Below are 15,375 nucleotides of genomic sequence, written 5' to 3'. Positions count from 1 at the left end.
ATAAAGAAGAATGGGCTAAGGTGTTGGATGATTTGATGTTCATTAGATTAAATAATGTTATAAATGAAAAAGATCACATATGGTTCACCAAGACAACTGAGGAAGTTGTGTTGGTTCATATTTTCTTTAATTCTTTCATAAAGGATTTTGATGAAATTGAGAAATTAGAAGAAGATATCCTAAAGAAATAGCAAGAGATATTGAACTTCAATTAGCTAGATGATTAACTTTTCAACAAGTGGATGTCAGATCTTACTCAAGAAAATTAGTTGGTATTTGAAGAAACTGATGAAGATGGTGCGGACCTGAATGAGTTACAGATAATTAATGCGCCAAAAGAAAGGAAAGAACAAAAACTAACTATAGAAGCAAAGATAGTTATTCAAACTGAAAAGAACAACCAATTGTAACTATGGACATCACTATTCATGATGATCTAGAGGGAAAGCAATGAGTTGTAATCAATTTCTAGGATCAAGTAGAAATTAGATGGTCCCATAGTTAGAATGACAACAACTATAAATAGACCAATCATCAGATGAACAATTTCAACAACAAAAGTGGTCCCAGCCCAAAAGGATCATTAATAGAGACATTCTTTTGTAAAGTAAGAGAGCATAAGCCAAATCTTTTTGTGATAGTGACCTTTTTCTTATAAAATCTTTTTGTCTTAAGGATAACTATCCTTTTTCTCTACGCCTAAAGCTTGTTGCATCTCAGATTCTATAAATGAGATCCCAAGGATAGAAAAAGGGTCCAATTTTTTTTGACTTTTAGTGTTATGATAGTCTTGCATTCAGTCCAGTAAGTCTTTAGGTAAAATTTTGTGATGTATTCCTCTATAAATCAAAGAATCTGAGAACATATTGAATGAGAAGCTTTCATACCTTGAAGTATTTTAAATTTCACATTAGTGTTGTATAATTTTCAAGGAGAATTAATACACATGGAATGTTTTACCATATCTATTTTTTCTGAATTCTATCTCCATTGTTATGTGTTAGTTATATTGAGATTTTATCAAAAAGGTTTATGCAATTTAATGCAACTAGGATAGGTTGTATATCAATTTATTGTTGCTTTTAATTCAAAGAATTAAGTAAATGCTTCATTAAATTGATAGGATTTCTAGTTATATAAGAAGGATATTCATAAGAATGGGGTTTGGGATTAATTGCTGATATAATTGATTGTAAGGCAATTAATTAGGTTAAAATTATTGGCTATACTCTAAATGCTAATAGATAGTGCATTGATCATTTATTCAATTGCATGTTGAAGAAATCATGGAGTTGCATAAATAAAAACTTTAAAATCAAATCAATTTTTACTTTCATGTATGAAGAATTTAGTTGTTGGTCAACACTTGTTTGCAATTAATCTATGTAGGTTATAGTTAGCAGTTGCAACTAAGAATTATCTATGAAACTAAGAAGAATTGTGACCAAAATCTTCTATAGGGGATAAGTGTGAAGAAAAATATTAGTGAATGAGTGAAGTGTGAATACAATATCAAGTACCAAGACTTTTATCCCTAAGGTGCACTTGCCTAAGCTTTGCAGAGCTTAAAGAGCAGAGAATCCTCTTATTTTGTTAAAATTGGATCAGGATATGAAGATTTATTAGTTGAATATAGTCCAGGTAGCCAACCCTTAGACCAAGATATATCCTCATAATCCTAGTAATAGGTACTTTTTTGGTTGGTAGTTTTGAAACTCCAACAATGTGCAAGGGTAACAACCAACTCAAGAAACTGTAGTAGGTAGAGCACATTGTAACCAAACAACCACCACCTCCTCAACCATATTTTATTCCAAAAATAGTAGTTGAACACATTTTCCATCAAAGGTAGAGAGAGAGGAACAACTATCACCAAATCACCCTTTGTAGAAACCCCCAAATATCCCCAAAAAGCATTGAAAATAGTAGTGTCTTGCATGAAAAAGTCCGATGAGGAAAAATAAGAACCTTGGGACAATCTTGTTCCTAAGAAAAACTCATGAAACCCTCCACCGAGGTGCCTAGAATAGGCCACTACAAATGTGGAAAAAATAAGCTTCCAATGTAGGAACACCACAGACAAGAGAATAGAGCTCTCCATTGGAGAAGCCAAAAGGTTACAAGTAACACAACTCTAGCACACAATAGGGAGAAGCCCATCATTATCATCAAATTTAGAGTCTCCAGCGGGTGATATACAAACCCCTCCCCTGCCCCAATACAAATCCCTCGTCTACTACACCATTTCCTAGAAACCTTTAATGCCTCTTGTGGTCACTTCCCATCTAGACACATTGTTTTCATTAAAATGTCTTTATTTTTATTACTTGATATTTTTCTTTTTTATAGTACTGAGTTAAATTTGGAAGTACATTATTATCATGAATAGATTTTAGATGTCATTTATTTTTCAAATCATAATGATGACTACTACTATAGTTTTTCATGTAAGGATAAATGGCGGGCATATGGTGAAACCTGATATATTAAATAAAATAGTTATATGATACTTGTTTTATTAATCATTTACATAAAAATAAAAGTCAATCAAGTAGCAAGGTTTTTTGTTTTTCATTAATTTGAATATAATAGATAAATATCTATATGTGTGTATGTCTATAGATGGTGTATATACATACATACATACATACATGTATTCCTACACTGATTGATAATTATTGATTTGTGTTCTCTAATTAAGTCTATTATTTATTAACTTATTGTATTTTTAATCAATACTTAAAATCTTAAATAGTTAGTGTATTGATTTTTAAATCAATGATCTATAATAATTATATAATATGTAAGCTTCTTAAGAACATTCTATATTTTGTATTGGTTCTACTTAATATTAATATTCATCTTATTAGAGAAGTGGATTTGTGAAAATAGTTTTGAATAAATTAGGATGCTTTCAAATGATGAAGCAAGAACTAGACCATCTCCAACTTCATTTAGCCTCAAAGAAGAGAAATGATTCCACAACTCTTAACATATAAAAAATTGTTAGTAAATTATCAAGATCTTCTTACTTTTAAGAAACAACATAAATATCTTGAAAAGCAAACTCAAGCAACCAAGTAGGATTTTAATGAACCGATCAACCAATTAGATTGACAAATAATCAGATTTTATGAAGGTATGACAATAACTAATTATTAGATCTTTCAAATAATTGATTCCATGTAACCAAGAAGCTTGTGTCTTGTTTGGTTCCTTTATGTGGTGGCAAGTTGTGAAAGAGTTCAAAATCTCTAAAAGAGAGCAAGATCAAATCTAGCCATATTTAAAATTTCTATTTTGTGTAGCATTTGTAATGACAATGATTAAACATAACCATAAATCACCCTTAAGTGAGGAAGTTTTTGTCTCGACTCAAAGTAATTTTGCAAATCCAATTCCTAACCTTCCAAAATTACTAGTTTGAAAAACAACATTATCCTCCTTTACATTCACTTAGATCTTTGATAATCGTGCATGACCTTGTGCGATGAGCTTTTCTAGTTTTCATTTATAGAATTCAAATTTGGATTCTAAAAGAATGATAAAAGAGGAAGAAGCGCAGAAAATTTGGAGAGATGAGTCATTATGTGCTTAGAATTATTTCATCCATGGTCTTTGATTCAGTTATGTTTCTCTTCATCTTCATCACAAATATAATCTTATGTATACAAGAGATAATTTTGCCAACTATAATTGATAATACAATTGCCACTAGAAAAATAAATCTAAATAAAATGAATCATAATATTGTCATAAATGATGATAATACTTTCTATAGAATTCTTGATGCATCTTATATAGCATATTTTCAAGCTTTTACATAAAATGAAGATTCCAACTCTTAAACAACTCTTGTTTTGGAAAAAATACCCTTCAACTGGTCAAATTCAAAATCGTTTACAAGTTGTCAATAGCTACTCCTAAACATCACAAATTTAAGAAAAAAATTGGCTTGGAAAAAGTATGTCAATTTTGACTATAGAACAATTTTAATCTAAGAATATAGCCTTAGTGAGTGATGTTTAAACCATCAGATTATTAATATGTAGAATGTTCGCCATTTTTTTAAAATCCCTTCTAATGCACCACTAATTTCCAAGTAAAAGAACATTGAAACTATATAAACCAAAGTTGAGCAAGGTCTATTCAGAGGTTTCACCCAAATCTCGGGATTGTAAATCTGAAGACAAATTAAAAGACTATATTAGGTATAGAAATCTTCGTAAAACAGCAGTAGCAAATAAAGGAAGAGACGCCTCCATATTCAAGATTATCGAAAATGAAATCGAAGACTCCAAACCAATCAAGATTTAATATTTCTCTAGCTCCTTTGAGATTCACGCTAGATATTATCGATGTCAATAATGTGAATTTGTTCAATTGGACAATGAATGTTTACTGGTTTGACGTGTAATGTGAAAGTAAGCACATGATTACCAGAACTAACGAATATTTTACCTCCGTCTAATTGTTTCTTTACCTAAAACCAAACCTTTCAAGGCAGGAATCCGGCCAATGGAAAAGGCAAAAATTGTGACTAGCGAAGTGGAGATGTACAAAATAAGTAACGCCAATCAATGTACGATATGAAATATAATTCTCTGGCACATATTTAGAGAAGCATAGCGTTTGGGTGGTCAGCATATAGTGAGGAGGAGTTCTGAGAGAAGAGAAGAGGAGATCAGAATGGGGGGATTGAAAGTGAAATTGGTGTTCTTCATTTGCTACGTAATGATAATGATGATGATGACGTGCACAGGGGCAAGTGAGAAGCACGGAAGGATGACTGTGAACAGCTTCGAGAAGGGAGGAGATGGCGGAGGACCATCTGCTTGTGATGGTCACTACCATTCCAACAAGGATCATTGGGTCGCTCTTCCCCCTGCCACTTTTGAACACAACTCTAATTGTTTCCGCAAGTTGAAGATCAGTGCGCGCGGGAAGTCTACGGTGGCCACTGTTATAGACGAGTGCGCCAAGCCCTGCAAGGATGATATCGTGGATGCCTCGGAGAGTGTTTGGAATGCCCTTGGCTTGCATCGTGGTGATAACGACTTCGGCCTCATGCCCATCACTTGGCAGTTCATCTGATCGGCCATTCTTAAACATTGCACTCAAGATAAAAATTAGGATTGGAATTAAGTCTAGTGTGCGATGTTTAAGCAGCCTGTATCTGATCACCCCATCATCCTCATTCTCAATTCATTTTCCCACCTGTCTTGCACACGCTTCATTAATAAATTCTCTTGCTTTAGTCTGTGATGTTTATGGATGTCCCTCTTCTCTTCTCTTACTCTTTCACACCATCCGTCAATTACTTCTTGTGTTCCCTTCTTTTAGGTTGTGTAATTTAAAGTGGGTATTTGAAGTTTGATACCTTGGTGTCTCTCTTGATTTCTCTTTATAAGAAATATTAAAGTTTCAACTTGTTATTTGTTTATTTGTTAGTTGCTCTTGTCTTTCCTCCATGCAATTCATGCATTGCTGCTCATGTTGCTTGTTTGTCCTTTTTGTTTGTATTCCTTAGTCTTTTTAAGATATTTTGATTAGTTTTAAATATTCAACAATTTAATCATGTTATTCTTAATAAAAAATACTATAATTATTATCACTAATCGTAATGCACATATTTAATATATATTTGGAATATTTTTTTAATTAACTAATAAGACATTTTTTTAAAAAAGTACATCTTTCTTATTACAATTATTTAGTTTCATAGCAGATTTTTTTTGTTTGTTATATACTTTATATAATTTTACTTAATTTTGTATTTATGTTGATAAAATATTAAAAAAATACTAAAATGCATTTTAATAAAGTAATGATTTTTTGTACTCATCACCAATGTGAAGTGATAGAAACAAGTAACTAATATGGTTAAAATTATAATAACAGAAACAACAATTTAACAGATGAAGACACAAATAAACAAGTATAATAAATAGTTAATTGTAATGAGCTAACTACTATGGTAGATTCTATGAGACATGGGAAATATTTATGTATAGGAGACTTCGACGGCCAATTGTTCCCTTCTTAAAAATTGGGGAGATTGGCCTTGACATGAGAAAAGAGAAACACTATCAATAGCTTGATGGATGATAATGACCACGAAGTCACTGAAATGGAACAAATAGGGGATAAAATTGATTCCTCTTTCTAGTAAATGTATAACTCCCTAGCGGCTTGGGTTGACAACAACATACAAAATGATATTCTGAGGTCATTTCAACCGTGATTGATAGTTGAATGAATGAAAATATGACATGCAAGGTCGAAGAAGAGGAAGTTAGAAAGGTTGTTTCAGTGTGGATCAATATAAAGCTCTTGGTCTGGATGGGTTTCTTCCTACTTTCTTCAAGGAAGTTTGGGACATTATTAAGTATGATGATATCCATTCTACTCGTGACTTTGTTAGAATGGGGAAGTTGCTGAAGGAACTCAAATGGACCTTCATTGTTCTCATTTCTAAGATGGAGGACACTCGGAGATTGGAAGACTCGAGCCCTGTCAACCTTTGCAACACAATTTACAGCGTTCTTCCTAAGGTTATGGTGAATCACATCAAGCCTCCCCTAGACAAATTCATTGGCCTCTTTCAAAGTGGCTTCATGCTTGGGAGGCAGATTCTTGACATGATTATAACCACCCATGAGGTGATACATTCTATGGAAAGGCCTAAGAAACTAGGTATGGCTCTTAAAGTGGATATCTCCAAAACTTATGATAAGGTCAAGAATAAATTCCTGTTTTCTATTCTTTCCAAACTTGGCTTTAATGAGAAGGTTAATAGTATTATAAAAAGTACTATTATCTCTATTACTTTCTTAGTGATTACCAATATAGCTCCTGGCAATTTTTTCTCATCCTCCTAAGGTCTTTGCCAAGGTGACCCCTATCTCCCTACCTTTTTATTATTATAGTGGATGTGATAAGTAGAAATTTAGTGTCTTTGACAAATTTTGACTAAATCAAGGGAATTAAACTAGCCTCCTGGTGCCCACGAAAAAATTATATAGTAGTTTGTAGATGACACCATCTTATTAGAAATCTCCTCCAAACTTGAAGCCAGAGAATGGAAAGTCACCCTAAATCAATATGCAATGGTATTTGGTCAATGCATAAATTACTAGAAAATAAAAGTATTTTTATTCAACACCATTGCCAACTTGAGAGATAAGCTGACAAGTATTCTTGGTTGCTAGGAGGCATCCCTCACAGATACTTATCTTGGGCTACCACTCACAATTAAGGAAGTTCCCAACCGATTTTTGAATGGTCTCGTTCAACGCTTCCAAAAAATGATGGTTGGCTAGAAAGGGAAAATCTTGAGTAATGCTGGGAAACTCTTGCTTCTCTTCACCTTCTTGCAAGGCATCTAGGTGTATTTCCTATTCATTTTGAAAATCCCAGGCAGGCTAAAAGATATTATTGATAAACTCCAAGGGAAGTTCTCGTGCTCGAGAACTGAAGACAAGTCAAGAATGGATTTGGTTAGTTGGTAGAAAGTTTTTCAACTAGAATCTCTTGATGGTCTAATTTTGAGAGGAACAACAAAATTGAACAAGGCCATGTTAACCAAAATAGGCTAGAATTTGGTGAGCACTCGAGGCAGTTGGTGCAACATAATAAATTTTTCCACTTAATTTAACTATGGGCAGAGTGACACCAAGTGATTCCACTATTGAATTCTCTCCTTTTTGGATGAGAATGAAAGGTATTTAAAAAAAACTTGAACACCTAGACTTGAAATTGAAAAACTTTCACCAACTTGTTGAAGAAAAATCCTTTTTTCTTGCTGTAATATTCTTCCTTTGTCACAAGAAATGTTGGTGCTTCTCACTCCCAAATTTTACATCTACAAATATAAACATTCATACCCAAATTTTTAAAATCCTAATCCTAACCCTATTCCGAAATCCTAATCCTAGGTAATTATAATCTAAAATTGAATACAATCCATGATCTACTCAATGTTAAACCCTAATTGTAAATGATAAACAATAAACCTTAATCCTAGATCATTAAATGATAATTAGGGTTAGTACATTTAAGGTTACGATTAAAGTTAAGGATTAACATTTAAGATTAATTTTTTAAAATTATGAAATTATAATTAGGGTTTTGCATTTAATTTTTTAGGAAATTATTATTAGGGATTGGCATTTACTTGAAATTATAATTAGGGCTCGACATTTAGGATTTAAGGGTTAGGTTTAAATCTTCAAAATTTGCATTAATTATAATTTTTTCCCTTCATTCCTACAACATTTGTATTATAATTTACATTCAATATATTAAAGTGTATATATCTTAAAATTAAATGTAAAAATTTCCTCTAATTTCTTCCCCTATGTCATGCATTATCTTCTAATTGTTCCTAGCATAATGTATCCATGGTAATAGTTATTTTTTTTGGTTTTTGACATTGTGTCATATAGAACAACTTGGGAATCCTATTAAGTTTTTCATTGAATATATTAAAATGGGTCAACTAGAACAATAGGTTGTTGCATGTAGAGTAAAAAATAATTACCAATTGTACATGTCACAAGACATTATTAGTGAAAATTATAGTTAATATGTATCTTTTTCCATCTTGCAAAAGATCATGATATTTATTTAATATATATATTAAATTAACTTATTCATTGATGCATAGGTGATGAATATGCCTTTCCCAAAATTTTTTATATACAAGAGTTCACTTGGAATGGAAATACAATATTTTATTTTAACTTGGCTAAATTAAAACTAATATAGTTCCAATAAAAATAATTTGACAAAGATGAAGGCCACATGTATTTATTTAGATGTGCTCCATGTAAAGATTGTTTAACTTTATTTTATCAAATTATTTCTTTGTATGGATTATGATTCAAATTATATTTAAATTAGGGTCAAGATTAGGCTAACAATTAGAAATGTGGTTGAAAAGAAAATTTTTTGGGGTAACATATTTTAATTATGATAAGAGTTAGGGCTAGGATTATGGTTAAGAAATATATGGTTGGGGTTTAGGTTGAAGTTTAAAAAAAGCATTTCAGGGGTTATGGTCTAAGGATTAGGGTTAGGAAAAAGGTTTGAAACCTAAATTATTATAGTATATGCATATAAGGTTTGGGGTTAGTTTTGGGATTAGGTTAAGGTTTTGGGAACTGTGCATTAGTTAGTGTTTAGTGAGAGTGTACATATTATGATTAGGGTTATTATGACTCTAGTTCTAAGATTGGATTATGGTTAGGGTTCAAACAAGGATAGACTTATATAGTTCAATGTTCTTATGGTTTCAAAGCATAATTTATGGTAGACCTAAGGATAGAATAGGGCTAGGTACAAGTAAAGGGAAATATCGTAGTAAGAGTTAGGCTTAAGAAGTGAATTATAGTTATGATTCAAGATTATGGTTAGAGTTTTGTTAATTTATACCTAGGATTTGCATTATAGCTGAATTAAGGATAGAATCATGTTAATAATTTAATATATTAGGGTTAAAGAAACATTTCATAAACACACATAATTGTAAAGTGTAGGTTTAATTGTATGGTTTAAGTAAATTATAACCCTTAATTTTGGTTAGTGTTTTATGTATACAAAATAAAGTTAAATTACAATTACTTTTTAGTTAAAATAAATCTAAAATATCAATATAAATACATCTTTAAAACCATATCAACATCTAATACATATTTGACTACTTGAATATATTAAAAAGAGGAGGAGATAGATAAAATTTATAGAATGGCTTATTATTAAGGTTATAACTTACATTAGTATGATTGTGCTTATAGTTAAAATTATTGTTACACAAAGGATTAGGGTTATGGTATGGATTAGGATTCTAATTATATTTAGATTAGGGTCAAGATTAGGCTAAGGATTAGAAGTGTTTTTAAAAAAGGTTTTGGAATAATATAGTTGAATTAGGGATAGAAATAAAGTAATATGTTAAAATAATAGGGTTAGAATTTTTTAATATAAATATATATAAGTGTAAAGTGTGGGTTCAAGTATAGGGTTTATACAAATCCTAACCATAAAATTTGTTTAATATTTAATATGTACAATTTTTTTTTTTACAATTACTATTTAGTTGAAATGAATCTAAAACATCAATTTAAATAAATGTTTAAATAATCTAAACATATAATGCATTTTAATCATCCATCACTTTAACTTAATTATGTGACATAAATTAAACACATCAAAACATCAAAAAAATTAATTTAAATGAACATCTACAATTTAAAAAAATAAAATGAAAATCTAAATATCAAAACAGGGAGGAGAGGGAAAGAGAGGAGAGAGGATGATATGAGAGAGAAAGAAGAAGGAAGGAGAGAGTTCAAGGGAGGAGACAAAAAGAGAAGAGAGAGAAAGAGGACAGAGATAGTAAGGGAGGAGAGAAAACATAATATAAATATAATTTGAATCATTATCCATACAAAAAATAATTTACAATGCAAATCTAGAATTTTACAAATATAAAACTATGAATCATGAACAAAAAATAATAAATTGACCAAATTGTAAAGGAAAAAATTAAAAATAATGAAATATAAGAATATATAATAAATTAAAATACTTGGAAGAGTGAAAAATTAGTTGGGGGGTTAGTAGGACATCCAAAATCGGGCTCGCATCTCCAAAGTCACTATCAGTAGCATAAATGACAAAAAAAAAAGCCCCACAAAATAGGATTTATGTATTTTAGAATAGGCCACTTGATTTTTAAAATATGGTTTAGGCATCAGATCCATATTCAAAATCAGTTGCCCAATTTTTGAATATGGATTGGGTGCTTGAACCATAATGGGTGAGTGTTCTTAAAGTTTGGGTACCTATTTGTGAAGATGTCTCATTCCACAAAATGTATTTTTGTGTAATTGAGACTCATCTTTGTGCACTTACCCATTTATGTAAATTACCTATAAGTAAGAAGGATTTATAGAATAAATTCTTTTACTAGTGAAGAAGAGGATGGAGGTAAGAAAATATTTAACACTAGGTTAGTTTGTAAAATGATTTGCACAAATAAAGGGCATTGATTTTGACGATATATTCTCTCATGTTATTAAAATGACTTCTATTTGCACTATTTTAAGTATTGTGGTTGCTAAAGATTTGCATTTGGAGCACCTTGATGTTAAAACAACATTCCTTCATGGTGATTTGGATCAAGAAATATATATGGCATAGCCAAATGGATTTGAGATCAAAGGTAAGGAGAATTTATTGTAAAGATTGAAAAAAATTCTATATGGCTTGAAGCAAGCACCTTGGTAATGGTATTTTGCATGCAATTGTTATTTTTGTCTCATTAATCCTAAGACATTAGTGATATCCACTTATTTCCATAGAATCCATAAAGAAATCATGTGTATAATTTTCCCAACATTTTTCATACATGCATATATGGGAAATGCTTGAAAGAAATAGATGACAGAGATGACTATGACATAGTGGTAATGTCATTGTGATAGTTATGAACAAGTGGATTTTTTAAAAGTTGGATTTTATATTTATACTATCAATCTTGTGTGAGCACTTGATTAGATATTAGAAGGTGTAGGATTAGATATTAGCACTTGATTACAAGCTTTGACGTGTAACCCCAAAGCCTTCATATTCAAGTGGAGATTATAATCCTAAAGAAAAATAAAATGTAGGAAAAGAATCTAGGGTAAAATTTAAAAAATGGTGCCGCAAAATTTGAAGCAAAAATGATGGAAGGGATATTTTTTTTGAAAGAAAATTAAAAAGTGAATTATTCAACATTGGCATGAAGAATCTCTATAATATGAAACAAGAAGCCTTACTTTCCTTTATAACCCACATTCATTGAGTTTGTTCTTTTCTTGGCAAATGGATATATACTCTTATAGAATTGCAAGGCAAGATTAAACATTACCCCACTATATTTATTATGAGAACACTTTACACCATTATATTACAACTTTGGCTAGAAATTCATGTAAGTGTACGTTACATTTAATTGGCTAAAGTATGAGGGACACCATGAGAGCTACTCTTTGTTACTTTCTCTATTTTTCATGGTTATTGGGCTGCTTGAAAGTTTTTCTACAAAAGGAAGATGAGGGGTGGAGAAAATAAAATGTCACACTCTACCATGGGTAATTAGATTTTGAAATTATTTTAAGGAAATGTTTCTTGAAATATCCCCTATTTGTCCTAATATCCCCTGCTATTGATATAGAGTTTTCACCAAATTGATTATGTGTACACTGTGGTATGCAGTAGGAACATATATAAATAAGACTATAAAATGAACACATAAGCCCTAAGCACAATACCATTGAACAAAAAACTCACCTATGGAACCTTATTTCAAATCCAGTGGGTCAATGCAACAAAAAAATTACAATTTTGTTTTAAAAAATAAATTTATTTCAAAAATTTAATTGCCTCCCTGCTGTTTTTGAAAATGGCCAATAAGCATTTAAATAAATAAATCATTTTTATTTTAATAAACATCTTTAAAATTCATAATTTAGAAAATATTGAAAGCATTAAAAAATTATTTAACTTTATTTGTCACAAAATTTATTATTATTGAATTTTAATAGAACACAATGGTTCCGTAAGTTTTCCTTTCAACTACAAAAAATCATTAGTGGAGTTCTAATTTAATAGTACTAGAAGACAACAAATAAGATGATACCTTGGGTTCACCTACTTCCCTTGATTGGAAAATGTTACTTGGACCTAGACCAACTAATAAGGAAATGATGCCTTCTACACTTTAGGTTCCACTAACCAAGGTGGTTTAACCTAGGGATTTGAACCATTTCTAAACATTATTACATTACAAATCCCTTACAATAGACTTGGTCTCTAAAACTTCTTGAAATTGTAAATTGATAACAAGCTCACAGCAACCAACTAGAACCTGTTACACCTTTTTTTGCAATAAGTGATGACCAACATTGAACTTCATTTCTATAAACATTGTAAATTGATTCTAATTTTAAAATGAATGATTTAATGCAAATGATGACTATCTTGCTTGATTTTCAAATCTTGACTAGTGCTTTAATCCATTGTTATAATCGAGTCATATCAATGAATTAGATCTAATTAATTGACTTGAAATTGAATGTATCAGCTATTAAACCCTAATCCAATACTTAAAACATCCCTTCCATACATTACTAATCCTATCACTTCATATAAGCATTTACTTAACTCGTTTAATTAAAAGAAACAATGAATTAATATATAATTCATCCAAAATTGCATTCAAATAAAATGAACTTTGTTCATCTACTCTCAAAGTCATAGACACATAAATTGGAGACAAAATTCAGAATGCACAGATATCCTTTAAAAAACTCTTTATATTAATCTTCTTGAGAATAATACCTTTCTTTGATATAAGACTCCAGAAGATAACAAAGAACTGAAAAAGACATTTTCATTTAATTTTTGAAACTTTAAGGACACAAACTAGAACATCATAAACTAAGCATAAAACATGGACTAAATCAAAATGACATTATCATTATATTGAATCAAAGTTTTGACCCTCACTCCACATCTTGGAAATCTTTTTAGATGGTAGGACACATAAAGAAAAATCAATTGCAATTATGTTGCTTTACATAAGAAAAATCAGTTACATGAGAAAATGTTGGAGATAGGAAAAGATGAACAACTATCATTCTAGATGTTAAGGATCAACTTCATTGTTTGTAACATTAAACTATCCACAGTAGGTGAGCCAAAATGATAAGGTATCCCATTGAAATAGTTGTCATTCCTCAATTAATTCTTTTTTATATCCATCAATTATCATCTAATTGCCTCTTGTGGGTAAGGCTTTAATTTCTCCAATTGCCTCCCACATGTGGGTTTCTCCTTTTGTAAGCCATTCAGTGCCCCTAACTGATTCCAAATTACTAATGAATTTATTTCACCTGGCATCTATGATGGCTCTGAATTCTGTCACAAACCAATTCATGTCAATTTCCACTTTGAAGAGAATCAATCAACTCATTGAAGGCCACCTCATCAACATCTCCATCAAAAATACTTGTTACTCATCCTATTGTTACAATTTGATCAAATGAATTTGACCATTCTTGCATATATTTTAACTTATTATCACTGTCTAAGATTGGAGTAAAAGAATCAATGCCCTTAGTCATTGTTTTTACTTTACTTGAATAATCTACAATTTACTAGTAAAAAAACAATTAACTCTTTTACAACTTCTAGCTCTTCTTTCACTGTGAATATTTTATTTAACAAATCTAGCTTCTTATCCATTATAATAATAATTTTTTCAAAGAATTGTATGTATGGTCCCCATTGGTTGAAAATTGCTAACAACCATGTTAATGCTTCTTGACAAGTATACTCAACATTTTGCAATGAAATAATAAAACTATGTTCCTGCTGAGAAATTCTCTTCAAGACACTTATCCTATGAATTACCATACCTTTCAAAACATTTACTTGTAATTGATTGTTTGACTGGGGACTTTCAACCTCCATTGATAGAGTTTGAAGCTCAAGTTCTGTTTGCACCTTTGTTGATATCTGAATTGTTGTTTCCTTACTGGCCTTTTCTAACTCTTCAGCTCTTACTTGCGCTTTCCTCTCCTCCATGGCTTTGAGTTTCTCTTTTAATGCTACAACTTCCTTCTCCAACAATTGAGTTCTGGCCTCTAGGTCTTTTATTCATTGTTCATACACATAGCTCTTTGTGAGCTCTTCTTCATATATCTTCCTTGCATCAATGTAATCTCTAAAAGCTTGAGCCAATCTTGTTTCAATTTGATCAACTTTGGCCTCATTCAAGAATGCACATTTCTTAATAGCACTCAAGATATCTTCACCTATGGTACTATCTAGTGTCCATACTATTGCACTACCCTGTGCTATATTTTTCACATCCATTAGCTTAGGCTTATATTCCTTTAGTGCCATGATCCATACAACTAGAGTTTTTGAATCTATATTGAAACCTATCCCCTCTAGAAGCCTTTAGTAGTTAATGCTTCATAAGTATGGCTTTTTCCTGCCTCTTGATTTGATCTAGCACAAAGACTTTTTCTAGATCACAACCAAGTACTAGAAGCATACCAATCTTTGTACAAGATCTCAGGCCTGAACAAGGGTCATTAGTTCACTCTTAGGGTCATATGCTAATAGCCTTTTAGAAAGCTCTTTTTTCTTTTCCACTGATTCCCCAAGCTTGAGACTTAATGTCAGCTCATTTTTCTTGACCTTGTATAGAAAACTTATAAACCTTGCAAATTTTATGAACTCATCATCTTCGATAAATTTTTTGGCTTAGATGATTGTGCCATCCAACCTAGTAGCTATTATTTTCAAGTTAGTTAA

The 15,375-nt window shown here is 31.0% G+C and overlaps 1 pseudogene; it reads left to right on the top strand.

Moving 5' to 3' along the window:
• The first annotated feature begins 4,518 nt into the window (after positions 1-4,518).
• LOC149560433 (putative ripening-related protein 6 pseudogene) lies at positions 4,519-5,094 on the top strand (annotated as a pseudogene).
• Positions 5,095-15,375: the final 10,281 nt, after the last annotated feature.

Source organism: Cupressus sempervirens, chromosome 4, assembly GCF_028749045.1.
Source record: "Cupressus sempervirens isolate cs-2001-9-10 chromosome 4, ASM2874904v1, whole genome shotgun sequence".
Lineage (NCBI taxonomy): Eukaryota > Viridiplantae > Streptophyta > Pinopsida > Cupressales > Cupressaceae > Cupressus > Cupressus sempervirens.
This window is presented reverse-complemented; position numbering and strand designations above follow the sequence as displayed.